The 25,785-nt window shown below is 39.5% G+C and overlaps 1 long non-coding RNA gene across 3 annotated transcripts; it reads right to left on the bottom strand.

The window, feature by feature from the left end:
- Positions 1-20,028: 20,028 nt before the first annotated feature.
- On the bottom strand, positions 20,029-23,786 carry LOC311298318. 3 transcript variants are annotated; one of them, XR_014628932.1, is made up of 5 exons: positions 23,361-23,786; positions 22,132-22,319; positions 21,891-22,025; positions 21,317-21,456; positions 20,030-20,461 (listed from the first exon to the last, which is right to left on the bottom strand). It is a non-coding gene; the product is annotated as an uncharacterized lncRNA (long non-coding RNA). The 3 variants fall into 3 exon arrangements; XR_014628934.1 differs by lacking the exon at positions 23,361-23,786 and adding an exon at positions 22,938-23,331; XR_014628933.1 differs by lacking the exon at positions 23,361-23,786 and having other exon boundaries at positions 20,029-20,461; positions 22,132-23,331.
- Positions 23,787-25,785: the final 1,999 nt, after the last annotated feature.

Genomic DNA, 25,785 nt, shown 5'->3' with positions numbered 1-25,785 from the left:
CTTCTCTTGATCACCAGCCATTTGCCTTCAGGTTTATGGTCTTTAGGTTTTGGTGTTGATATTGCAATCATGTTTAACAATCCCTTGCTCAGGGTATAAGAAGAAAAGGAATGTTTTTCTATACAGTATGTTGTCCCATTCTACTGTCAGTATATTTAAACGTGCCGTAATAAACAACTTAGCTTGCTTTAAAGGCTTTTGAGAATCTTCCCTTTTATTAATTATAATGTTAAAAGCTAAAGTAATTATAACTTCAATTATTCTGGTTAAATCCTATGTTTTAGTTCTTTAGAAACTTTAGTTTAGTAGTAGTAAGTAAGAGGTTAAAGATTAGCAATCATTTTAATGGAGTCAGATAAATAAATAGATTCTGCTCGTTCTCCTTCAACGTCTTTTTGTTCTTTTTTGCACCGCAAAAGCACCGAAACCTACAAGACTTACAAAATAAAGAGTGTTTTCAGCAGATCTGTTAATATTGATGAGCCTCAGACTATCAACTCATTCAACAAGCCATTCAGGATCATCAGCAGATCATATCACTTTATTTTTTTAATTATATTTTTAATGCAGTTTTTCTCTAAATGTTCTTTTATCAGAGTAGATACTTCTTGTAATCCTACTCATGATGAATTTCATTATTTTGCTCAATTAACTTGTAATTGTTAAACCTTTTATGCAATATTACATCTGTGGTGTTACTTCAAAACGTATTTGAAATTTCTTTCCTTCAGAGCCATTTAAACTTATATTTAAATGTTTTTAGACTGTAAAGTGGTTTTAATTGTTGTATGTTGAACAATTAAACATTTATTTACTTTTTTTTTTTTTTTTTTTAAATGATCAATGAAACTGAGTCCTTAAAGTAATTTATTTATTTTAAACATTGTGTTTAATAACTTTCTGGGCCGGTAAGTTTCAATAGAAGCCTATGGAGGAGTGAGACAGCTCTCAGATTTAATACAAAAATATCTTAATTTGTGTTCTTAAGATGAACGAAAGTCTTACTGGGTTGGAACAACTCGAGGGCGAGTAATTACTGACAGAATTTAAATTTTTGGGTGAACTAACCCTTTAAATCTATACATAAATAATATTGTATACATAAGTTGTTCTGCACATTTTAATGATCTAATTACTTTATTGTAATGAATGTATTTTTCATAAAATCCAATTTAAATAGAGCTGTTTTATAGGCTTTTATCATGTATCCTGACTCAAATAATGTGTTTCTAACAGCAAACACTCAGAATAAAGTGAGATGATCTGCTGATGATCCTGAATGACTTGTTGAATGAGTGTTGATAGTCTGAGGCTCATCAATATTAACAGATCTGCTGAAAACACTCTTTATTTCATGACAATAGTTCCTGTTTTCACCTCATTTATTATGCTGATGTCTTCAGATCTCCTGTAAATTGACACTTAAAGCTCATTTCATTGGCGTCAACAGACTGAGGGTATTTGTTGGTTACTATGTACGTTTATTTCTTTATGCCTTTAACTGTTTTTCTTACCATTATATTTGGAAGAATTTAAATTATTTATATTATTTTCTGTATTTCTAGATACCTGTATTTTAAATGAAGAAGCAGAACAATGTTAGGATTAGCATATAAAAATATAAAAATAATGAATGAATTGGCATTCAGTTTCAGTGATATGAATCAGAACAATGTTAACACTGTTCTGCTTCTTCATTTAAAATACAGACAGGCATAAATGCTTAGAAGTGTCATTTATTATAAATTTATTATACAAACTCAGTAATTTATATATTTTTTTATTTTGGGCAGATCAGCTCCTCCCACACTGCAATCACATCATCAGTGAAGCTCCTCCCACTGTAGTCACATGGTCAGTGAAGCTCCTCCCACTGTAATTCCCCAATAAATGCTGGAATATTCCCATCAGCTACAAGTGAAGACGAGCATCAGAGCATCAGGAAGAGCTGAAATCTGCAAAGACTGAGTTTATTAAAGAGGACAGTGAGAACATGAGTGATCCAGAACCCTGCAGAATGAAACACACTGAAGATCCTGAAGAACAAAGAGGTTGGTGTTTATTCTTCATTCATTCATGATGCTGAAGAACATTCATGTTAGAAACATTCAAGCTCTTCATCACTTTTAGATATGCAGTTAAACTATGAAATGGTACAGAATGTTCTTGTTTTTTTCAACAAATGGTCAGTAAAGGGAGGTTTGAGACATTTTATATTGATTGTCAACATCAGATCAAACTAAATACTATTTTACTGTTTTATTTGACATTTATTTTATATCTGGTTCCCAATTTGCAACAATGTTACCAGAATTTTAGTCATTTTCAACATAATTTACAAAATTATTTCTTTAGGAATAATCAGTAAACACTGAGTTACTGATAACATTGTATTTGTCAAATATCATATAAGTTATAGAGCTATAGAGAATCTTAGTTATAGAGAATCTTCTTACAGTAACAGGGTTGATGAATACAGTCGATGCTACAGTTTGTGTAAAAACTGAGACAATGGCTGAGTCCCAATTCGCCTACTTATACTACGACCTAAAAGTATGTACTTTTTTTGTGAGGAAAAAGTACATACTTTTGAGTGTGTAGCAAAAGAGTATGCACGTTCTGGGACATACTTCGATGACGTCATGCAACGTGAACGAGAACGTGGTTGCCTAGTTACGCACACCATGACTGTTAACAAAACATTTTACATTTCATTCATTCTTATATGTCCAATATAACTGTATTTACTATTCCCATTTTTTTTTCCTCATAGTTTTTTCCAAAATACATTTACAATGTGTCCTACCAAATTGAGGAGTGAAGCAGGCTGTCGTCGTAGATCAACCAAACGCAGGTCGTTTGTGAGGCGGCTGGTTCTGACGTTCATGTGCAATGTGTGTAACGAAAGCTAAAATATTTAAAGTTTATAATATAAATTGTTTAACGTATTTTATACTTATGTATAATACTCAAAAATACCCCAATGAAAATGAACCATGCTTTTACTATAGTAAAAGCTAGTAACCATGTTTCTTTGGTTGGATTAATAAAGTTAACATTTGTAGCCTACAGCCACAGTATTACTACAAATAAGTCAGTGTGGTTAAACTATGGTTAGTGTAGTAAAAGGTGTTTATTTTCATAAGGGTTTATAGTAAGGTAACTTATAAATCTAAGACAGAAACATCAGAAGAAATACATTAAAAAAAGACACTTGCATGACACTGTACTTTTTATTTCATCGGACCCTACAAGATAAACACGGTACTTTTTGGCACAACATAACCCCATTAATATTACGAGACAATAAAATATGACTTTAATAAGGGTTCAACATTTGAATTCTTACACTTAAAAACTGAGGGCGAATCTCCGCGGCTGCATCCGGCTGCCATGTTTACATCACCATAGATACCACCATCACCACAAAGCTCCTCCCTCCCGCACGCAATGGGTTGTGGGCAATATTAGCCGTTAGAGTGTGCATTGATCTGCACTTCGAATTCTAACCGGAAATAGTAGACCATCCGGGTATCTTTGGAATACTCTTTTCAACATACTACGATTTGGGACGTACTAATTCTAGTTTCGCATACTATTTAGGACGGATAGTATGCGAATTGGGACTCAGCAAATGGATTGAGATTATTTTCTTGTCTTCCCATCATGCAGTAGAAAGAGCCCAGATGATGTCACAATTTTTAGAAATGCTCTGTTTTACAGTTTTTCTCGATTGCTTAAACACTATAACCAGGCTTTTGAACTAAAATTTCAAAACCATAATGCCATTTATGAAAAAGCACACCCATTTCCCTAAACTATAAACACTATTCCCTGTTTTGACACATAAGTCAGATTTGTTGAACTGTCACTGCAAAACTCTACACACAAATCCCTTCATTTCTCATTGCCTACACCATGTTGTCATTTAGAAAGCACTAGCATTCAATATTGTTCACTCAAGTCAGCACAGCTTCAGCTCAGTTAGCACACAATTGACCCTTCGCAAAGACCCGCCCCCCTTAGTTACTGTCGCTATGCCCGACAAGCTACGCTGCTCTCACGCCACACCATGTTCTCACGCAGTGAAAAATACATCGCGGAGCAGAGAGGAGACTGACAACACGCTGACAGACAGGACAGACCAGGTTACTTTTCGGTTACTTTTGATATTAAACATATTAAACAAAGTCTCACCTTTCAAATTTGGTCATTTTTTAAAAGAAATTTAAACGATACATACCGTTTTGTGGCTCTTAAATGTGTCTGACAGATCGCTGTAGAGCATCAGTTAAAGCTGCTCGTGAACCGATCATCTCTTCCTTCTAGTTCATTTATAGCATCAAATAAACATGAATGAACATAAGAAGGAATGTTGTTTTAAACCGCGGAAAGGCGTCGGTACACTCCGATTTTCAAGTTCAAATCCTCCCATGTTAATCTGCTATCTCTCCTGACTGCTTTGTCGGTCAAAATGGCGGATGGCGGATTATGATTGGTTAGATCGCCTGTCAATCAAGCTCCCTGCGAAGGGTTAATTACCCAGGTGGAAACACTAAGAGTCACAATTGAACACACATCAATCAGTTCATTCAATAGATTAAAGGGCCCAAATCAGTTTATTGAGTTTTGGAACAATGGATCCAGAAAGACATGAAGGAAGAGATCGAGGAGGGATAAGGAGGAGGAGGAGGACGAAGGGCAAGGGCAAGAAGACAAGCAGTCTCAGATGAAATTCAAGTCACTCTAGTTGCCCATGTCTTTATCAATGGTATGACTGTGAGGGAGGCTGGGCTACGATAAGGCCAAATTTGAGTCACTTTACCGTCGCCTCGAGAACTTTCAGGGAGGAGTGTGGTGGCAAACAAAATCACTAAATAAGAGACAAACATTTCCAATAGTCTTTGATGAGGTGTATTTTCTAGCAAGAAAAGTCGTACAGTCACACAGAGTGTGAAGGGAGGGCATCCTTTCTCCTTTATAGTCTTGACTCCCATAATGTTATCTTTCTAGGCCAATGATGGTATTTCAACCATATGTGGAACATTCTTAGACGTGTTCATCATATTGTCTCCTTGAGTGGACGGCCCTCCTGTCACGTAACAACACTCTTTACCATTCCTATATAATTTCATATTAGAATAAGGTTTGTGTGTGCTCTTTTACTGTCATATGATGGTCACACACATCTTAGTTTTGGAAATGTTGTTTTGAATTTATTGCACCAGTGTGTTAGACTATGTTGTAGTGTGTGTGATTTTGAGGGCTTATGTGTTCTTGTTGAGGGCAAAGTTTGGTTTTTCAGCAAGAGTGAATGGTTTTGAGTGTAGAGCTTCATTTTGATCTGAAAATAGGATGTTTGGGGAATTGACCTCTCACCGGCCCCAAAAACGGCCTTTGCGGCCATTGCATTGACAGCGTGAAAATTAAGAAGAATTACAGAAGTAGCATTAGTTATAAATGTTATTAGTTATGTTATTAGTATTAACGTTAGCTGTTTTCAGAATCAGAATGTTTTATATCCATTGTTGAACACAAATAGAAAATTGCCTTTTCTTAAAAGGTGCATAACAGATAATATAATAAAATAAAATGGTTATCTTTATGCCTTAGCCTATATTTTGTTTGATCTATTTCATTTTATTATATTATCTGTTATGCACCTTTTAAGACAAAGTAATTTACTATTTGTGAATTCTGTTCATCAATGGAAATAAAACATTAAGATTCTCAAAATGGCTATTCTCAAAACAACAGAGAAATGTTAGTTAGCTTTAAAGGGCTTTGACGCACATGTAGGTTTAGCTAAGTTAGCTAACATACCCTTGTATTTTAACAAAATAGCTACTCGCAATAGACAATAATAGACCATAACATATGAAAGAGAACTTACCCGGCAGTGCAAGAGCATGACTGGTCCACAAGGCTGTGCTGGTTGCATTTGAGGTAGCTGCTACAGGTCATGGGGTTTCTCAGATTTCGCTTGAGACCGGTAGGCATTAGCCTCGATAGTAGTCGTGTCTCCCTCATTGCGTATTTTTGTATTTTGAATATATCCCTCCACTGCATACTGTAACCCCTTTTACCTCGATCTGGAGGATATCGCGGAGGTATTGCTCCAAAAAAAAACGCGCACGGGTAGGCTATACCTCTTCCCGTCATGGCAATCTGTCGTGCTGTTCGTGTTTGACCATTTGTTTGTCGGACATAGCAACAGTAACTAAGGGGGTGGGGCTCGGCGAAAGGCTAATTGGGTGAGACGTTATGGATTTGGGTTTACAGTTTTGAGAATATGAGCCATAGTTTCAAGAAATGTGTTTAAGCAATCGAGAAAAACTGTAAAAGGAGGAAAATCATGTCAGGAGTAACAGGGTTGAGTGAAACATGTTAGACACAGATAATGCTAATAAAACATATTAATTTAAAATTAGTTAAAGCCACAGCCACTCTACACTCTCAACATATAACAAATAATAATAATAATAATAAAAAAACATGAAATAAACAATCCACTCCACTTGAATGCTAAATGTTTGTGTTATTTCTCACAGGGTTATTCACTTGAGCTTGTGTTTCTGGTGTCCCACTTTCACATGCGCATGAATGGAAGTCTATGAAGGAAAAGTCTAGTGTGCACGGCCAATAATAATTAAAACGTTTTAGTAAAATGGGGATATTTTGGGGATATTAAATTTTATTTTATCAATCAAAAAATTCCACTAGAAACAAACCTTGTTGTATTATTTTAATTTAATACTGTGAAGCTGCTTTGATACAATCTGTATTGTGAAAAGCGCTATACAAATATACTTGACTTGACTTGAATAAATATCAATCTCAAATTTGGTGTCAACATAGGGCAGTATTGTATATTTTAATGTTAATATAATTTTAGATAATTGTGTCATTGCTATATTTAATAGTTCTTGCTAAAGAAATTTAAAAATAATAATTGGAAGATAAATTACCTCATTCATGGAAAGTTTCAAGGATACAGTATATAGTCAATTTATAAAAAGGCATCAAATTATCATAATATTTTATAACAGTTTCTTTCTATTACATAAGGGCTCACTTTGAATTATTTCAATGTAGTGAAAATTTAATTTAATGATTTTTTCTTTCATGTCAGACCTGATGGAAGAGAGCGAGGAGAGTGAAGAACTGAGTGAAGTGGAGGAGGAACATCATGTCAAACCTGGAGAAAAACCTTTGAGTCGCTCAAAGACTAAACAGACATTTTTAAAGAAAAGAAGAGCCAAGAAATCTTTCACCTGCACTCAGTGTGGGAAGAGTTTAACAAGCAAACGAAGTCTTGAGATTCACATGATGATCCACACTGGAGAGAAGCCGTTCTCATGTGATCAGTGTGAGAAGTGTTTCACACGATTATCACACCTTGAAAGACACATCATGATCCACACCGGAGAAAAGCCGTTCACATGTGATCAATGCGGCAAATCATTTCGTACGGCATCAGACCTGAAGACACACCAGACAGTTCATACGAAGGAGAAGCCACATTCCTGTTCTGTGTGTGGAAAGAGTTTTTCATGGCAGCAAAGTTTACATGTACATCAGAAATCTCACACTGGTGTGAGAGAGTACATGTGCTTTGAGTGTGAGAAGATTTTTACTACAGCGCAATGTTTAAAACGGCACCAGAGGATTCACACTGGAGAAAAACCTTACAAGTGTTCACACTGTGACAAGAGATTCACTCAGTCTGTAAGTCTGAAAGCACATGAGATGATCCACACTGGAGAGAAGCCGCACACGTGTGATCAGTGTGGAACGAGTTTTGTTTATAAAGCTGACCTGAAACTACATATGATGATCCACACTGGAGAGAAGCCGCATGTATGCCATCAATGTGGAAACAGTTTCACAGACAAAGGATGTCTTAAGAGTCACATGATGATACACACTGGAGAGAAGCCGTTCACATGTGATCAGTGCGGCAAATCATTTTGTAGGGCATCACACCTGAAGAGACACCTGACAGTTCATATGGAGGAGAAGCCACATTCATGTTCTGTGTGTGGAAAGAGTTTTTCACGGCTGCCATATTTACATGCACATCAGAAAATTCATGCTGATGTGAGAGAGTACATGTGCTTTGAGTGTGAGAAGACTTTTACTACAGCGCAATGTTTAAAACAGCACCAGAGAATTCACACTGGAGAAAAACCTTACATGTGTTCACACTGTGACAAGAGATTCAGTCTGTCATCAGATCTGAAAAGACATGAGAGAATTCACACTGGAGAAAAACCTTACAAGTGTTCACACTGCGAAAAGAGATTCAGTCGATCAACACATCTGAAAACACATGAGAAGATCCACAGCAGAGAGAATCTACACACATGAGATCAGTGTGGAACAAGTTTCTCTTTTAAAACTCACCTGAAGATACACATGAAGAGCCATACAGTGGAGAAACCACATCATCACAGTCTGAGATCACAGTAAGTTGCTGAGCAACAAAGTCTCTTCTGTGTAAGTTAGCCACACATCTCCCTATAGCCAAATCTCTCCTCTCCACCTATAGCCGGTGTGTGGTGAGCACAGGACACTTTGTTCATTGATTGATATTTAATTTGTCAGTTCAGATCAATGCAAAAAAAAAAAAAAAAAAAAATAACAACAAAAAACACAAATCCGCTCTCTGTCAGCAGGTGGCGCTCATGACTGAGAGTAAATGGTCACATTTTGCAACTTTTCTCCCTGCCGGATACGAGAAACATCACACGGCAAACAAAACCACGTTAAAAAACAGTTTATCAGCTCGGAGCAATACTAGACAGCGGTTTACTCGTGGGCCGATCTCGATCACGCAACAACATTACTACACAGTGCTGGGAGATTCATTGAGAAAGCATTTTAAAGGGGATAGTTCACCCAAAAATTTTAATTAGCCCATGATTTACTCACCCTCAAGTCATCCTAGATGTATATGACCTCCTTCTTTCAGACGAATACAATCAGAGTTATATTACACAATGTCCTTCCTTGAAGACTAAAACTTTACTGTTTAATGTTATTTTTTAGTATTATTTTTCTTTATTCATTTTCTTTATAATTTCATAATGTTTTTTGTGAAGCCAGACTATGTTTGTACATGTGTGCTAGTGATTTAGTACTCGAGTCCGATTTCTGCTTTCTCGGACTCGTCTCGGGCTTGTTCCTTCAAAGACTCGGCATAGGCGGTCTCGTCCCCATCACTAAATTCTAGTGTATTGTCAAAATGTTTAAAATTGGGAAATATTGGAAAATGTTATAAAGTAGCTAAGCCTACTAATTTAGACATACCAATAGAAAATTTTAATTTGCTCTGCATGTCCTAACTATGATTAATGATTGTCCCCTTAAAAAACTAAATAAGTCCCCAGGGTGGGCTTAACATGTTGATGACAGAGCAGCACTGTTGAAGCAGTTCAGAAAAATAGGCAGAAGATGATGCATGTGGTAGGGATTTTTTTAATGATAGTAAAAGCATAGTCCATATTAAGACGTTAAGACTGCTCCTCTAAACAATTCCTAATCTAGCTTAGTCTGTAGGCCTAACTGTTGATTATTAACTGGGGTGATATTAAATCATGAATATGAAAACTGACATGTTTTTATGGTCTTGGTCTCAACTCCTAAAGACTCGGCCTCGACTCGGACTTGCTTCCTCAAAGACTCGGTCTTGACTCGGACTCGGCATAGGCGGTCTCGTCCCCATCACTAATGTGTGCTGAGCAGGGAGCTGGTAGAGTTATATTTTGCTTAGAGGTATGCAATGTTCACTTAGCAGAGATGTTACAATGATGATACTTCAAATTCGTACAGTTGGCTTGCTCTTTGCAAGGAGAATGAATGTTTAAACTGATGCAAATGTACCATTTGTATACTACAAATGTATACACCACTAATGTATACACTGAAGAAATAGTTTCTTAATGTGGATAGTGGATTGTACCATGTGCATTAGGTATACATTCTATCTTTATACATAAGCAACATGTTTTGCTAGCTTACAAGGAAGTTGTAAGTATCTCTGTGATGTATATAAGCTCAATCTTACTGTACCACCTCAGAGAAAACATAAAGCCACGAGGGGATGAGAGGAAGGAGAAACATTGAGATGAGGGGTAAGGAAGGAGAAACCCAGAACCATTTACAGCTGGCATGATGGGGTGAGAAGATAGAGAAATGGGGAATAGAGAAACCTGGAATGAAGACCTCCTCACCTATAGCCTATATTATTAAATGCCTGTTTCTCTCTGTCTGACATGACACGTGTTTAAATAATAAATCTCTTGGCAAAAGTAACTGGTGTAGCTTCCATGATTCAACAAAAGCTTGATTTTCAAATCTGCATTGCTCTTCCAAGCTTTATAATGGGAGTGAATTGCAGTTTCTGTTTTGGAGTCCATAAAAGTGCATCTATCCATGATAAAAGTTCTCATCACGGCTCCGGGGGTTAAGAAACAACACACTTTACACAACCAGCAGAAAGAGAGCAGCTGAAATAAAGATATTTTTTATTTTTGTGTGATTATGTTGATGTTTTGTCGTAAACAGTATTTGGAGAATAAACTGGATAAACTGGCCTTTATCAATTTTATTTTATTTGTTATTAAATAAACGTAGGCCTACATGTTGCTGAATTCGGCCCCTCATTTAGTCCTGGGTTCACCCGTGCTCATGTATCAGCACAGCATGCAGTTGGCCGAAAGAAAGTTCGGTTCAGAGCAAGCGGCAACCTCCCTGTCTATGGTTCAGAGACGGTGCTATCACGCATGCGCAGTATCTCCCGCTCATCAGTTCTCCGTTTCGAATGTGTCCGAAAGAAACAGTTATCGGTTCTGTACTGGTGATTCGAGAAACTGTTGCAGTAGGCCTGTTAGAACTGCTGAAACCTTAGGCTCACAGTCGACAAAACGTCTCCGGTTACTATCGTAACCTCGGTTCCCTGAGAGACGGGAAAGAGACATTACGTCAGCTATGACGTATATGGGAACTCCTCCATTCTCCACTTTCGCTGAAATCTTATGGGCTAACGCCAGCTGGGGACAGCTGGCCAATTGACGCGAAACATGCAAATACTGACACGTCAGCGGGGAGTATAAAATGCATGGGCGCAAAAATTACGTCAGAATCACGACTGAACGCTAGCACAGCTGATCAAACAGCGAGCAAGGCGGCTAACGTAATGTCTCGTTCCCGCCTCTAAGGGAACCGAGGTTACGATAGTAACCGGAGACGTTCCCTTTCAAGGCGGTATCTCAACATTATGTCAGCAATGACGTATATGGGAACTGTATTAAATCCCGCCGTGAGAGCAGTGAAGATAAGCCCTGAACGGGGTCAATCACACCCATACGAGAAACATCACACGGCAAACGAAACCACGTTAAAAAACAGTTTATCAGCTCGGAGCAATACTAGACAGCGGTTTACTCGTGGGCCGATCTCGATCACGCAACAACATTACTACACAGTGCTGGGACATCCATTAGGAAAGCATTTTAAAGGGGATAGGTCACCCAAAACCAGTCTCGGGCTTGTTCCTTCAAAGACTCGGTCTTGACTTGGACTCGGCATAGGCGGTCTTAAAATTGGGAAATATTGGAAAATGTTATAAAGTAGCTAAGCCTACTAATTTAGACATACCACTAGAAAATTTTTATTTGCTCTGCATGTCCTGACTAGGATTAATGATTGTCCCCTTAAAAAACTAAATAAGTCCCCAGGGTGGGCTTAACATGTTGATGACAGAGCAGCACTGTTGAAGCAGTTCAGAAAAATAGGCAGAAGATGATGCATGTGGTAGGGATTTTTTTAATGATAGTAAAAGCATAGTCCACATTAAGACGTTAAGACTGAACGGGGTCAATCACACCCATACATAAGCAAGACAGTTCTAGCCAATAGCTGCGTCACTAAGCGTACTCGCATCTGATAGGCGGAACCATAGATATCCATATAAGGCTAGATGTCTTAAGGCGGAGTCTCGAATGCCATTACCGGCGGCCATCTTGCCACAGGGAAGCTTTCTGGCGAGCTCTGTGGTCTCTGAAGTAAGGTGAGTGATCAGCACGAACACAAATCCTCTTATCTCGCTGAAATCTTGACAGATTTACAAACGGTTTGGTTTCTTACAAACGTTATTAATGTGGCTATAATTCTGAATGCTTGAACATGTTGAACATAATTATTCATATGTATGCAGTGTCAAAACTACATATTTGACGTTTATAACAAACCAAACCGTTTGAAAATCGGTAGAAAATGAAGCAAGTTATGGTTATTTAAAAGTACATGCACCATTAAAACAGTGTTATGAGTGAGCGAGCTCCCTGTGGCAAGATGGCCGTCGTGTACGGACGTCGACCTCCATTGGCCAACAGCGCGGACGAGACATCTAGCCTTTATTATATGATATCTATGGGCGGAACTAGACCAATGAGACATCTTCTCCTACCCTAACAACATTTGCATATCTTAATGCAATGAATGCGAAGGCTGCACTGAATAGGGCAGACACAACTAAATAAGCACGAGAGTTAAACACAGAGTCGACGGTTGCGGTTGCGGTGACAACTGCATAACCTTATAAACCATAACACAGAGTTAGCAGCCATGGTAACTACTGTATAGCTGGTTATGACAGTTCACAATACATGAATAAAACTTAACTCACCGGAAGTACATGTGATGCTACAGAGGGTACTTCCAGCTTGTAAAACCTGGCGAATGTGTTCTGGAAAGACCAGCCAGCAGCAAGACATAAATCTTGGATAGACAAACCTCTAGACCAAGCCCATGAGGAAGCAATTGCCCTAATAGAATGAGCTCTGATGTTGAGGAGACAGTTTTTCCCATGGCATTCGTAAGCCAAATCCAAAATCCTATGAGAAAGGCTCTGTTTTGAAACAGCACGTTCCTTATTACATCCACCAAAGCACACGAACAGCTGGTCCGACTAACGAAAGGCGGCCGAGCGATCCACATAACTTACATCCGCAAAGCCTTAACAGGGCAAACAGCGCTCTGTGCATCAGCATCACACAAGGCTGACGTTTTAGCAGATAAGGCAGGCAGGGAAACAACCTGTTGCTTTAAATGGTGTATTGAGTGACTTCGGAACGTAACCTGGTCTCGGCCGGAGAGTGACATTACATTCGCCAGGTCCGAAACAGATGCAATCATCGTTCACCGAAAACACGTGTAACGTCTCCAGTACGCTTCGCCGAGGCGAGAGCAAGAAGCAAGGCCGTCCGCAGGGAAAGCTCCTTAACCGCAATCGAAGCTAGGGGCTCGAACGGTGGTAGACATCGAGCCCTCAAAACTAGAGCTAGATCCCACGGCGGCACGGAGGGCTGAGAAAACTGATTACCAGAGCGTGCTTACCGATCGATTGCCCATCAACCGGGGATCAAAAAGTAGCAACAGCGGCCACATACACCTTCAGCGTGGACGGCAAACTCCCGCAATCCATTCTGTGCTGTGGAAAGCACAAAACATCCGACACGGAACAGGTCCCCGGGTCAATACCAATGTCCTGGCACCATTCCGTGAAAACTCCCCACTTCAGAGCGTAGAGGCGCCTGGTAGAAGGCGCGTGCGCCTCTGTAAGTGTGTTCAGCATTCGTGAGTGCAGAGCGTCCCGCTCATTTAGGGTCCCCGCAACGGCCACACATGAAGGTTACACAGCTCGGGGCTGGGGTGCCATATCATGCTGTTCGCCTGAGACAGCAGGTCCTTCCTGAGGGGGATTTGCCATAGGGGAGCCACCACTAACTCTCTCAGGTCCGCGAACCAGGGCTGATTCGGCCAGTTCGGGGCCACAAGTATCACTGACGCTCTCTCCTCCCTGATTTTGCACAACACCATAGGCAGAATCTTCACCGGAGGGAACGCGTTAAGCCTGGCTTCCGGTCAACGCGATGTCAGAGCATCTCCCGGCAGCGGGGAGTGAGATAGTGAGAAGAACGTTTGACAATGCGTGTTCTCACTTGTGGCAAACAGATCCACTTCCGCTCTCCTGAATCGATTCCAAATCATTTCAACTGATCCTGGGTGAAGCCTCCACTCTCCTTGAGGAATCCCGTTCCTCGAAAGCATGTCTGCTCCACGGTTCAGGATACCGGGGATGTGCGCCGCTCTTATGGAGAGAAAGTGTCGGTCCGCCAACAACAGGAGACTCGCTGCCTGTTTGAATAGAGCTCTGGAGTGCACTCCGCCCTGGTGATTTATGTACAAGACCACAGACGTGTTGTCGGTTCAAAATCAGTACATGTTGCCGCTCCAATTTCGACTGAAAGACTTGTAGGGCTAAGGACACCGCTTCCATTATTCCAAATGGTTTATGTGCCACCTTCTCTGTGACTCCGACCACAGGCCTGAGGCAGGCACGCCCAGGCAAACTGCTTCCCAGCCTACTCCACTGCTCACTATACCCAAAGAAACTCCTGGGCTGAACATATCCGGGCTGTTCCAGGGTCTCAGAGTGCTGACGCAACTGTGAGTGACCGTAATGTGCTTGTGGCCCGAAGTTTTCAGCCAAAACTGCAGCGGCCGCATATGCAGCAGACCCAGATGGCACACTGAAGAAGCCGCCGCCATCAGTCCCAGAAGCCTCTGAAATTCCCTCAGTGAAACAGTCCTGCCCGGTCTGAAATGGAAATTCTATGAAATTGCCTCTATGCGCTCTTGAGAGAGATGGGCTCGCATCGCCATCAAGTCCAAACATACCCCCAGATATGTTATAGTCAAAAAACACGCTCTTCTGCATTTCACACGCAATCCCAGTGTATCCAAATGGCGAAGCCGTGATTCCACGTGACTGGTTAGCACATCTTTTGAGTGGGCTAAAATCAGCCAATCGTCCAGAAAATTTAAGATGCGCATTCCGCTCCATCTGAGGGGAGAAAGCGATGCGTCCACACACAATTTGAAAAGGTGTGGGGGGCCAGGGGCAGGCCGAACAAAAGCACTTAATACTGATAAGCCATGCCTTTGAAAGCAAATCTCAGGAAGCGTCTGTGGCGTGTCGCTATTTGAATATGAAAGTACGTGTCTTTTAGATCCACTGAGGCGAACCAGTCCCCAGGCCGTATCTGTGCCAAGATCTGAAGTGAAGTGCTCGGTTGATGGGTCTCAGGTCCAGAATCGGATGGAGTTCTCCATCCTTCTTTGGCACCACAAAGTAGCGGCTGTAGAATCTGCTCTCCTGCTCGCTCGGAGGGACACGCTCTATCGCTCCTTTCTCGAGCAGACTGAGAATTTCCTGTCTCAGAACGGGAAGGTTTTGGGCAAAGTCAGTGACGGGACCACGCCATTGAAGCGGGGAGGTCTGCGTTTGAAATGGAGAGAATATCTGTGCTGAATTATTCCCAGTATCCATGGTGAAACGCCCGGGATAACCCTCCATGCATCCAGGAAGTGACACAGCGGATGCGTTAGCTCTACGGCCATAGGCGGTAGGGCGGTTCACGGTGGGCATTGTGTGGTGCTGGCACTCTCGCACCCTCCTGGTTCTGCGCTGCTCTGACACAGGGCGAGTGACACATTACAGCAGATGCGTTAGCTCTACAGTCACCGTAGCCACTGATGGCGTGTTTTGACTGGAGCCCTGCCCCCGCGAGGCTAGAAGCACTGGCGGGAGGGCGGTTCGCGGCGGGCATTGTGTGGTGTTGGCACTCTCGCGCCCTCGAGAGACCATTATAATCATGAGTTTTGGCTCTGCGCTGCTCTGAGACAGGGCGAGTGACACAGTGATGGGTGCAAGAGGAAGAAAAAGCTCTTTTTGTGAATGGATACATGTTTCTATTGTGGAATAGAAGCCGTGGATGGCGCGCTGGCTCTCTCGAGGCGCGTGCTTCTCCTCTGACCCTGACATTTCCTTCAAGGCCCTGACCACTGCTTGTCTCAGCCAAAACGAGCGTCCGGTTCGGGGCGGGGCCTAGACGCTCCTTGAGCCTGGCGAGGTGCAGAAGAAGAGCGGGACCATGCAGATGATGACTGGAGTGAGTGACGTGGCATCACGTGGCTCATCGCTTTGGCGTGCTTCTGGGTCTTGGAGAAACGTTCCGTGAGCGACTCCACGGCGTCACCAAAGAGGCCGGAGGGAGTGACCGTTTAAGAGTGTCTTGCGGTCCACGTCCTTCAGGTCAGCTAGGGTAAGCCATAGGTGCCTGTTAAGGACGACCATGAGCCCCATGGAACGGCCGATGGCTTGAGCAGAGCGCTTGGTAGCCATCAGCGCGAGATCAGTTGCCGCACGCAGATCCCTGATGATGTCAGCTGCGCCGCCGCCGAGGGATTGAAGCAGTTTTACCTGGAACACCTGGAGTATTGCCATGACGTCCGAACCCAATGCAGAAGAAGACGGGCACAGGTGCACGGCAACAGTCTACTCGACGGGGGGCATGCGCACATACCCGTGGGCTTCCGCCCCGTCCATGTGTGCGACCATGGCCTGCATGGCAGAGTGGGTGCGCGCCAATTCGGGTGCAGCCCACGACTTCACCACGTGCTTGTGCATGTCTGGAAAGAACGGGTTCTTCTCCTCGATGTGGCCTGGCGGTGGCTCGACTGGAGGAACCACAACTTCAAAGTTGACAGCATCAATCCCCGCTGTTGGCCGAGCCACTTCTCTTCTGACTCTGAGGGCGCACACTGGCAGCTCGGCGCAGTGGGCGCACATGTCGTCCTTGAGTGCCGCCTCGGCGTGGGCGAGGCCCAGGCAGGTGACACAGAACTGGTGAAGGTTGGGCGGGTCAATGGAACCCGCACATATCTGGCATGTAGCAGTGGAGAGGAAAACAGGGGTGAGTAATCCTCTATTGGAACTTCCTTACGATGGCTTAGATAAGACTTCTAGCGTGAAGAAAGAGATTCTGACATAATTTTTGCGCCCATGCATTTTATACTGCCCGCTGACCTGTTAGTATTTGCATGCTTTGCGTCTATTGGCCAGCTGTCCCCAGCTGGCGTTAGCCCATAAGATTTCAGCGAAAGAGGAGAAGGGAGGAGTTCCCATACGTCAGAGCTGACGTAATGTTGAGTTACCGCCTTGAAAGGGAACTAAAAAGTCGATGCATGTCTCCAGTATGTTTAATACGTTATGTTTTGATTAACACATTAAAAGCATTTACTAAGCATCCTAACCTGGGCAAGAGTTTATGTCAAATATTTATATAACCCCTTAACGCCCACTGTCGCGAATTTGCAACAAACACCTTCCATTCAGACTGCAGGCGAGATAGCGTGTGTTTTTCCCCAATGCCTGTTTGTGCACATTCGATACATACCTAGGAACATTTTGCACGCACTGGTTTCTCGTAGGAGCGGTCGGAGTGGGAACTACATCCGGTTCACCGAAGCTAATATTTTGGTTTGCAAAATCCGCATATCAAGGGCGCAAATGTGGAGAAATTGCCCAAAATGAGTTAAGTTGTGCTAAAATAAAAATATGTACCAGCTTATTGATTGCTTCTATAGCTATGTTATTCATATAGGCTTCATGTGACGAATATTTTTTACGTACTTTGTAGATTTCTGTTTGTAGCAAATTTGCGACATTGGGCCATAACGGCTGGATTGGGCTAATGGCTACATATTATAATAATGCTGTATTTAGATGGTTTCAGCCAAAATTATTATTTTTTATTTTTCACAAAAAAAAGCATGTTAGGATATAACACTATAAGAATATATAATGTATGCACTGGAGAAACAAGGAAAGAGTTAAACAGAGTGTAACATGGAATATCTAAAAACTACTGTCAATGTTAGGGAGTAGGAGAGTGTTTTGTTTCTTGCTGTTGTCAAGATTCATTAATTTGTCAATTAAAGTTTATAAGTTCTAACAACTTTGTGCCATGAATAAAATCTACATACCTGAGATGGGAAAATGTGTTTTATTAATTTTACCATTTTGTAAAAAAAAATTACCCTAAATGCCTGTTGTCGCAAATTTGCAACATACCAAAATTTCTATTTATTTGTTGTGCAAAAGTGAAATTGATAATCTCAACATTATTTACCATCTACTTAAAGGCAAAAACACACATAATTTTTTTTTTTTTTATATAGCCTACAGCTATATAAATTCAGGCGTTAAGGGGATAAACTTATGTTTAGTTTTACAATCCATTCATTGTGTTTACAAACTTTGAAACAATACAGTGATAAGACAGTAATTATGTGATAAACATGTTTCCAACATGTTTTATTGCGTTACACGTATTGATGTTCAACAATTTAGAAACATATTTCGTCCATCTGAAAAAATTGCACTCATGATCAGCTCATCAGCTCATCGGTTCTCAGTATGTCGAACACGTCTGAAATAAACAGTTCTCGGTTCTGTACTGGTGACTCGAGAACCGCTGTACCTGTACGTTCGGTAGTGTGCGCAAGCTCAGTATCAACTGCTCGTGCTCATCACTTCTCTCAACACAACATAGGACCCTTTTTTTTTTTTTTTTTTTTTTTATTATTATTATTGCACTTCAAGCAAAACAATGTCAATGTACAGTCAGAATTGCAATATAATGGAGAAAACAAAAATAAGCAAATAAACAAAACAAAAGAACATACAGCCAGGGGGGGAGGCTAAACATTACATAAAAATATCAAAGGATTCACAAACCAAAATAGTTTTAATTGCTTTCTTATTGTGGGAATGAAAGATAGTTTTGGTATACAATTGTATTTCTTTTTCAAGAACCAAAAACAAAGGTTTGGTTTTACTGTACTTACATTTATGTATATGGAATTTAGCAAAAAATAAAATAAATTTATAATATAGTACTCTTTCCTTTTATTTGAGGGACTATTATTAAAACCAAATATAACATTTTCTAAACATAAAGAAAAAGAGGGGTCAATGTTGTCAATTATAAATCTAGACAAATCTTTCCAAAATTTGTTAACATGAGCGCAATGCCAAAACAGATGAAACAAAGTTTCAGGCAATGTATTGCAAAAAGAACAATTCAGATCAATATCTTTTTTAAATTTGACAAGAAAATTATTTACTGGGTAGTATCTGTGTAAGATTTTGAAACTTACTTCCTTTACTTTATTTACCAATAAATATTTGTTTGGTAAAGTCCAGATGGCCTTCCATGACAAACCTCCAACCAATCTATTCCAGTAAGCAATACAGTTTGGCCTGGTGACAATGTCTTTTTGAAAAAATGAACGAATGGTTTTATTTACATTTACGACTCCAGGGGCAAAACAAATTTTTCCAATTTCAGTATCAAATAAATTAAAGGAAGAAAGGGGCGCAGTTCTGGTTTGGTTATTAGCTCTAAATAATGCCAAGACCCCTGTGGGAATTGCATCCATGACAATCGAAAACTCCCTGGGCGTCACTGGAATTTTATGGAGATTTAGAAACTCAGAGTAAGTTAGCAGCATACCTTCTTGATTTAGTAATTGATCTACTCGTATTATACCTGCTAAAAACCATCTTTCAAAAAATAAGGTTTTATTTTTAAATAATAAATTGTAATTGTTCCAAATTAAATATCTATGGGGTGAAAAATTATGCTTATATAAAAGGGACCAAGCAAGCAACATTTGTTTGTGAAAGGAAGACAAATTTAGAGGGATTTTCTCAATTTTATAATTGCAAATCAAGAGAAAATCAAGACTACCTACTCTGGAGAAAACAAAATTGGGTATGAAATTCCAAAGGGAGTTTGGATTTAGAATGAAATGTCTAATCCAATTTATTTTAAAAATATTATTTAAAGTGCTGAAAAAAAAATGCTGGGTTAAAAATAACTCAACTTGGGTTGTTTTATAACTCAGCCGCTGGATAAATATTGCACCAGCCCAGCAGTAGTTAATTTGACCCAGCAAGATGGGTCGGTCATATTTAACCCAACAGATGAGTTAAATATTCTACCCAAATGCTGGGTCAAACTAATTACAATTATGGGTTGATTTAACTACATACTTTGGTTAAATAGTGTACCCAAATGTTGGGTCAATTTAATTACAATTATGGGTTGATTTAACTACATATTAGTTATATAGTGTACCCAAATGCTGGGTCAAATTGATTACAATTCTGGGTTGATTCAACTACATATTTGTTATAAAGTGTACCCAAATTCTGGGTAAAATTAACCCAAATGCCAGATTAATTCTAACACATTACAGTACAATTTAAGAAAATAAATTGCAATAGACTACCCATAGCTATAAAACTGTTAAACTACAAACTTAGAACAGAATACATGCTAGATTTATGCATATATTATGCAATAAACACTTAAACAATACAAAAACAAAACAACAATGTAATCTCTGAATTTTTTTTATTAACATTAATTAATTGCAACAATATAGTGGAACTGGTGCAGTTCATATAAAAAATATAGTGGAACTGGTGCAGTGGAGATTTGCATGCCTTGGCCTCATGAAGGTACTCCATGTTTATTCCAGGCTAAAAAAGAAAGAATACAATAGAGCGAGAGTTAGAGAGTGCAAGTGAGTAAGGACCAAATGTCTACCGACTACTATAGTATAATTAAAATATAGACATTGTGAGGACCATTTTCCTGGTCCTCACTAGAGAAATTGTTTTATGATAAAGTCTAGTTAACTTTACAATTTGGAAAAGATTCGGTGCATTTATAATTCAAAAAGTTGAACTGTAATAGTCTACATCTCATTGCACATAGCCTAACAAAATATTTTTTTATTAAGTCTTAGAGCATAGCTCACATTACAGAAAACAATTTTAAAAAACGATTCAGACCTCAATTGACCTAAAAAGCCATAAATTGATTGATGATATATCATTACAATAAACATGTTCAGAAAACGAATGTGGCCCACCTATCTGACTATCCTATCTGGCCAATGGGCAGCGGGGTTAGGTGGTCAGATAGATGGGCCGCAAATGCTTTGTAGATTTAAAAGACTTCTTTAGAGTCAACCTCATAGAGTCAGATCCAAATTGGTTAAAATACAACAGTGTCAACTTTCTGATAATTATGTTAATTTCTGCACTCAATACTTTGTTGGTGCCTGTTTTAGAACAAATTACTGCATCAGTGCGGTGTGGTACAGAGGTTACCAGCCTGTGGCACTGCTGAGGTGTTCTAGAAGCCCAGGATGCTTTGAGAGTGACCAACTTAAGCTTATAGAACAGCCATTTTCCGAATACTGTCTGGCTATATTTGATGCCTGTCCCCAAAAGTATAGTAAAAAAACACCTGGATATGCATGAGCTTGAGCTCAGATATGTTGATAAAATGAATAAAGTTTCCCCCTTTAGATGTGCTTGAGGACTTACAGGCTTATGGTCGATGAAGGCCAAGCTGCATTCCTGAATGGTGTGGCAAACCACTTTCGCACCGCAGCCATGGCCAACTCTCCAAGTTGTAGGTGGAAGCAAGGCTGGCAGTTGCCTCAGGGCGAGTTCCCCAACACCATCTGTAAGACATAGGTGTCAATACAATGTGGAATGGCATACCTGTGATTTCACAATCCCCGCAATATCGTTGCATAAATATCCTGCATATTCCATCGCATTTTTTAAGAAAACGTGCCACATAATCAAGGATTTTTGCCCGTAACAATCACAAAAAAACTCTGCGTTTTTCTGGAGGGACTGGTTAATGTTATTAGTTACACCGGTACTGCTGTGTTGACTCTGCTGTGAAAACTTGGCATTTTTTGTACCCAATTAGCATAAAGAGGCTGATGGATTTATTTAACTATTCCTATGATGATATCACTCACTATTCTCTATTCACTAAGTCACTATTCTGGCCAAAATTATGTGAAAAGTTTTTGGTCAAAAAACTAAAAAAATGTTGGAAAGAGGAATGCTAATATATTAATATATTATATTACGAATATATTACCTGGTGTTAATCCATCCAGGGGCAATGTCAGCTCTGTCTTGCCAGGTACAGGATCTTCTCAGCATAGATGGGTAGCCATGTTTCAAACAACTTTGATGCAGCATCCCAATGCAGGACAAGAAAGTTCTGTGCAATCTATAAAATGGAAAACACATTTTTAAAATTAATTCAATGTAGCACACTAATAAAACGTTTTAAACAATGCATCCTCATATTCAAGATCATATTTCCCTATACCTACCATGCCTTTGGTCATCAGGCGAGGGAACTCTTCGAGGATCTGATCGATGGTCCAATTGTAGTCCCTAATCCACTTGGCCCTGTAGACTGCCGTGTTCTGCATGTGGGTCTCTATCTGGCTGAGGGGCTGAGAATTGTTTCTCAACCATTATTTAAGCTGTGACACACGTTCGTCTGATATGGTACATTCTGTAAAAAAAGAACAAAGTTGTCAGTCACTGAAATATGATTGTTTTGCTTCATCAAATAATTATTCCATTTAATAATTACCTGGTATGAGAGCCCTTGCAAGAGCGCCATCAACTTAAGTTATACAAAATATAGAGAAAACAATCCTCCCTCTCTACAATTCATATGACAAATTGCATAAAGTTACATGTAAATAGTCTATGTTTTTACTGCACAATAATATTTGTGGCTGCTCACTGCATAGGGCACAGAAATATATTATATATTTCTTAATGTTACAGGCCCCGCGCAGAAGGCCAAGTAACGTTAGAGAGACAGTTCTGCTAAATAAGTGCATCCGATCTTTATATGTATACATAACTTAAACCAAACACAAATAAAAGTAAACTCATAATGAACACTATAACCTTGTAACTGGAGTCAATTTGAATCGAATTAAACGCATTTCACAATAACCTCGTGTGTTACAGCGTTCACAAAATGGCGGACAGTCTGCATAGACCTATATTCAACATATTCACAACCCCGAACGTCATTAACGTTACCCGAAATATCTGCGGTATGAACATATACATTTATATTACAGTGCATATTATCAAGTTGTTGTAACAATAGTACCTGCAAAATAACAGGACAAATTGATGAAACAGGAGACACCGCGTCACGTCGCACCAAATCCTCAGATGTGAGGGGGCGCAGGCGCGCACAGAGTCCTCCTTTCAGTTTTCAAAATTGTCCCGGTTTCTCACCACAAAAGACTATATTCTTTTTACACTAATCCTGTAATGATTTACTTTCAAGTCCCACATCTCCGCATGAATAAAAATAAACTTTTGCTTAATGTATAACACCTTACAAAAATGTAATTCAGACCAAATAAGCAGGCTATCCGTGCTGATAACGGCTAAATGGCTAACGTTAGCTACGTTGTTAGCCAAACCAACCAACTAGCCTCGACATCGACAATATACAGATAGTAATTTAATAGGTAACGCAACACAGACAATGTGAATTAGACATGTAGGCCTAGTGTACACATACCTTTTATTATTTGTTTGCCTCGCTGGATGATCAGTCAAAGGTTCTCTGCTGTGACGAGCGCTCGGTGTGTGGACTCTGGTGACGATATGATGACGTTCGAAGCACAAACAACCCACGTGCTGGGTCAAACGATATAATGTTGGATTGATGGATTTTGACTCAACACATGAGTTGCACAAAATAACCCAACTTCCATATAAATAACCCATAATGGGTAAATAATTTCATAACCCAGCGGTTGGGTAGATTAAATAACCCAGCATTTAAAAAAAAATACCCAACTTCCATATAAATAACCCATAATGGGTAAAGAATTTCATAACCCAGCGGTTGGGTAGATTAAATAACCCAGCATTTTAAAAAAAATACCCAACTTCCATATAAATAACCCATAATGGGTAAAGAATTTCATAACCCAGCGGTTGGGTAGATTAAATAACCCATTTTTTTTTAGAGTGCAAGGAAGTTCAAACCACCTGATTCATAATTATTCATTATTATAGACTTCCTAATATAATGAGTTTTGTTTCTCCAAAGAAATTTAAATAAGGCAGTATCAATGGCTTTACACATCTCCTTAGAAACAGCGAGTGAAGTCGCAGTATATACTAATCTAGACAGTCCCTCAGCTTTACATAACAAAACTCTACCTTTTAGGGATAAATCCCTCAAAAGCCAGTGATTCAGCTTTGCTTTAGTTTTCTTGAGAATTGGATCAAAATTTATCTTACATCTAGAATTTTGGTCTTTCGAAATGACAATCCCCAAATATGTCACAGATTCCTTCACTGGGATATTAGCAATTTGTTGTAATTGACAGTCTTTAACAGATAACAGTTCACATTTGTTAATGTTTAAGTAAAGGCCTGAAGCTTTAGAAAAGGCATCTACTACTTTAAGAGCTGCTGAGACTTGATGTTGATCTTTTAGGAACAGTGCAGTATCGTCTGCTAACTGGGATATTATAATTTCCCTACCAGCAATAGATATACCTTTTAATTGGCTTGTCTTAATATGAATATTCATAAGCTGAGTGCAAAACAAGAAGAGATAAGGGGAGATGGGACAACCTTGCCTTATACCACGGTTTAAATTAAATCTAGATGATGAACCACATTTAAGTTTAATAGAACAGTTTGCGTTCCTATACATTGTTTGTATAGCATTACAAAAAAAATCTCCAAAGCCAAATTTTTCTAAAGACCTAAAAATAAAAGCATGCTCCACCGTATCGAAGGCTTTATAGAAATCTAAGAAAAGAATAAATCCATCATCAGTACTTAAATGTGAATAGTCCAACACGTCTAGAACTAATCTTGTATTATTTGAAATATGTCTTTTCTTTAAGAAGCCAGATTGAGCCTCATCTATAAGGGGGTCCATAACTGATTTGATTCTATTTGCAAAGACTAAGGCAAATATCTTATAATCATTGTTTAAGAGAGAGATTGGTCTCCAATTATCTAATAGCAAAGGGTCTTTTTTTGGTTTTGGAATCAAGGTAATAAATCCTTGAGTTAAAGTAGGTGGAAGACATTGATTTTCTATACTCTCTATATAAACTTCTTTAAGAAATGGGGCAATAAGATCAGAAAAGGTTTTATAAAATTCAGCCGTGAGGCCGTCAACCCCAGGAGATTTGTTAATCTTAATATGTGCGATAGTATTTGAGACTTCCTCAACAGTAATTAAGCTATCACAAAGTTCTTTTTGTACAGGGTCGACAGATTTACAATTTATTCCAGAAATAGAGTTTAGAAATAAATAAGCCGAATGATCACAGAATTTGGATGAATATAAACCACTATAAAATTCTGTACAAAATTTTGATATTTTAACTTGGTCATCTGTAACATCCCCATTTAGTTTTGTTCCCCTTTCTCCAACCATCGCTTTCGTGACCTAGTGAAGGCTCCTTCTGCCTTATTCTTATATAATTTGTCCAACTCCAATTGTAAAGTGGCTAACTCAGCTTGTTCATCTTCATTTGGACATGATTTTGAGGATAGGACAGCTAATCTTGAAATAATATTGTTCTCTTTAGTACGTCTTTCTATTGCCATTAAGCTACCCTGTTTTCGAAAATACTTGGCTACCTCAAATTTCAACAGCTCCCAATTACTGCAGAATTTCTTTTCTGAAAGTGCTTTATACCAATGACATAAAATAAGACTGTTAACCTTTGTTTTAATATGTTTATATTGTAGTAATGAACTATTAAGTTTCCAATATGAACTTCTGCCCATGGTATGTGGAGAAGTACTGAAATTAATAGAGATAAGAACAGCTTTATGGTCGCTGAGCGGTGAAGGAATCATATTAACAGAGACATCTGAAGATTGTATATTCGCAGACACTAACCAATAATCTATTCGAGATTGCCTGTTACCAGACTTGTTGCTCCAAGTATATGTCAACGAATCAG

This window comes from Rutilus rutilus, assembly GCF_951802725.1.
Source record: "Rutilus rutilus genome assembly, chromosome: 1".
NCBI classification, from domain to species: Eukaryota; Metazoa; Chordata; class Actinopteri; order Cypriniformes; family Leuciscidae; genus Rutilus; species Rutilus rutilus.
This window is presented reverse-complemented; position numbering and strand designations above follow the sequence as displayed.